This window comes from Zalophus californianus, chromosome 14, assembly GCF_009762305.2.
Source record: "Zalophus californianus isolate mZalCal1 chromosome 14, mZalCal1.pri.v2, whole genome shotgun sequence".
NCBI classification, from domain to species: domain Eukaryota; kingdom Metazoa; phylum Chordata; class Mammalia; order Carnivora; family Otariidae; genus Zalophus; species Zalophus californianus.
This window is the reverse complement of record NC_045608.1, coordinates 56409239-56412334: the sequence shown is the minus strand read 5'-3', so window position 1 is coordinate 56412334 and position 3096 is coordinate 56409239.

The following is a 3096-nucleotide window of genomic DNA, read 5'->3' as shown; positions in this document are numbered from 1 at the left end:
TGATTTTGGCTCAGGTCATGATCTCAGGGTTGTGAGATTGAGCCCTGTGTTGGGCTCTGTGCTCAGTGGGGTATCTGCTTGAGATACTCTCTGCCCCTCTTCCTCTGTCCCTACCCCCTCTTCAATCGCACCCATGCGAATGCATGCATGCACTCTTGCTCTCTTTCTCTTAAAACAAAGCAAAACAAAACAAAACCAAAAAAAAACCCAAACTTTTTTTTTTTGTTTTGTTCCATTTTCTGTGTTGCCTTTTTGATCTAAACTCTCAAACTCTTTGGGAACTGTAGCAGGAAATTTAGATTTAACCTCAAGAGTCAATGTTTTGTCTTGTGTCTCCTCTAATATAATACAGATGTTGGGATGGCTATATTTTACTTGAACACTTATTGAATTTCTTCCTTACTCCTTTCTCTTTTTAATGGGAAACAGTCTGACTCTAGTCCTCATTAAACTCAGAGAATCCAAATTGTAAACTTGAGAATGTACATGGAGAGAAGATATATTCAGTCTATTTACTTAGGTTACAAACCCTTAAATTGCTTCACTATTTGAGGGGAAAAAACCTTCCATCCAAGAAAAAGACACTGAAAAACAAACAAACAAATATTGAAGATTAGAAAAATATTAATTTAAGGACTGAAAAAGTAGATCTCTAAAATGCTCTGTTTTGACCAGAATGAATATCAGTTCATTACCTGGGCGGTCTGTAATATGAGGGAGATGTCATTTTTTTTTTTTTTTAACACTCTGTATGCTAAGTTTATAATGCCTAGATTTTCTGTCTAGAAAGCTAGTTGTCTAAATTGCACTATTTCAGAGAATTGTACAACCACCTGAATATTTCAGCAGTTTTGAGATTGCTGTTCCAGCTCTGTGCTGTGCATACTCTCTCCAGATCAGTTGGTCAGGGAAAGACCCAGTGTGTCCAGTGACTCGGATACAAACAACAAAATTTGACTCCTTTGGCCAAAGTGCCACATTTATCTACCGGTGCTCAACCAACAATCTGATTTTTTTTTTTTTTCAGGTCAGTGGCAAATTTACTTAAGGGTTAAAACCCCTGCATAATGTGGATGGGTAAAACCAGCTTTTCGTATGGTTTAGGTACCACTTCTTCATTGGCTCAGTGACCTGATCGCTTCAACTAGTCTAAACACATGTGTCACAATTTTTGTATCCTCTTTTGATTTGCTCGATTACAGGCTTTCTTGTTGACTTGTGTTACAGAGGAAAATAAACATGTATCCACGTCCTCAGACCAGTCACTGATTTGTTTACACTGACAGTTACAACGGATCATGAAATAGTCAGAGCTGTCTAAAATAGAATGGTGGCCTCTCCTGGGGTTTAATGAGCTCTTGGTCAGTGTAGCCAGACGGCTGTATGGCGGGGATCTTACATAGAGACTCATGTTCTGAATGAGCAGAAGGTCTCGATGACTTCCATATCCCTTCTCACTCTTAGATGTTTTGATCAATTCATTTGATTCAGTGCTGTCAGGACTGAGTGTCAGGGCGGGGGGGGCTTGGTTATAAATGAGCAATTTGGAGTCATGTTCACATCTGGTCCATCTTGTGCCGGTGAACCTCTAATAATTACATGTGTGCACTTGGCCATGGTATGTAGAATCAGCGTTCTGTGGGAGGAACATTTAAAATCATTTATTGTTTTGGCATTGACATTTGCTTTGAAATTTAAATTTCTATCATGTGCTCATTAGGAATGCTGGGCATCTGGTTTAAAAACACCCAGACAACCTGTGTTAGCTGGTACTTTTCAAATAACATATATATAAGACTATAATAACAGCACCAGTTATTATGTTAGTGATAACTGCTATTGCTGCAGGCAGTGATTTTGTGTATCTGGTCAAGAACTATACTGTTTTTTAAAAAGATAGTAAAATATGTGTGTTGTTATCACTATGGTACACCTTATCATTGTGAATTATAACAAATATTCATTTATAAATGCCTGTTCCTGCCTCTCCATCCTGCCCTGTGTTTCTTGCTTTTCTGCAGACTTTGAATAACATTTACATGTCCATTTAAGCCCCAAAGGTAAATTAGAAGGCACCAGAGAAAGACTAAGGAACTGTTAGTATGGATTGACATGGGTTCGAAACTCAGCTATGAAACTCACTTGCTGTGTTTCATTGTTTCCAACCTCTTTTTAGATTCTTTAGGAAAAAACCCTGGGCCTCATGAAATTTGCTTGATGCACGTCCTGTGTGCAGAGAGGGACATCTTTCCCGGGAGGGACCATGGTTCCCAGCCGGGCCTGGGGCATTAGTGGGAGCAATGTTAGGTCTTCTCTAGTCCTATTGTATTGGCTTGTACCTGGTTCAGTGGTCAGTAAATGAAAGGTGGAAGGGGGAGAGAGCAGCAAGGCACCGAAGCCAGAGTGTGCTCAACAACGAGGCTCTTGATGTTCTTGAAAGCCAGGATTCGGTTTAAACCATTCTGCGTGGCAAAGATGAAAGCATATTCAACTTCTGAGAGTTATGGGATGACTGGAAAGTCTTCTAATAGGTATTTTTGTGTTGTAGGGCAGATCTGAAGAAAACCCTGGAAAAAAAGTTAGTTTTCAGAAAGTTTTGCTCCCCATGGTATCTCCTGCCCTCTTGTTTCCCCCTCCTTACTCTGTGGATGGTCTTACTCCATGTGACGTGTTGACCAGGCAGCCCAGCCTGTTTATATTCATGTCTTCTGTTGCCTTCTCCAGTGTGACTCTAAGGATCTCAAGTCCTCACTAGTGTCATTTAGCTGGCACAGACTCTTCCATAGTAGAGGTGTGAACCCTTGAACCAAGCTTGCTTTGACAAATTCAGCCAGTGTATACATTGCACATTTACCAGCCACCTACATTTTGAAAGAGCTTCAGGTCTTTGGGTGCTGGGGATAGCTAAAGTGATTTCAGGATGCCCTTCCCAGCTTTGATGATCCTGTATAAAGACTTGGAGTTTATGTGGGTTTGTATATAGAAGAGTCTTAAAAACTAAAGTTCTCAGATGCAAAGAACTTGAATTTAGATCATGCAACTTGTGTGTTTTGACATTTGTACCTGCTAACAATTACAAATTGTTACATAAGTTTA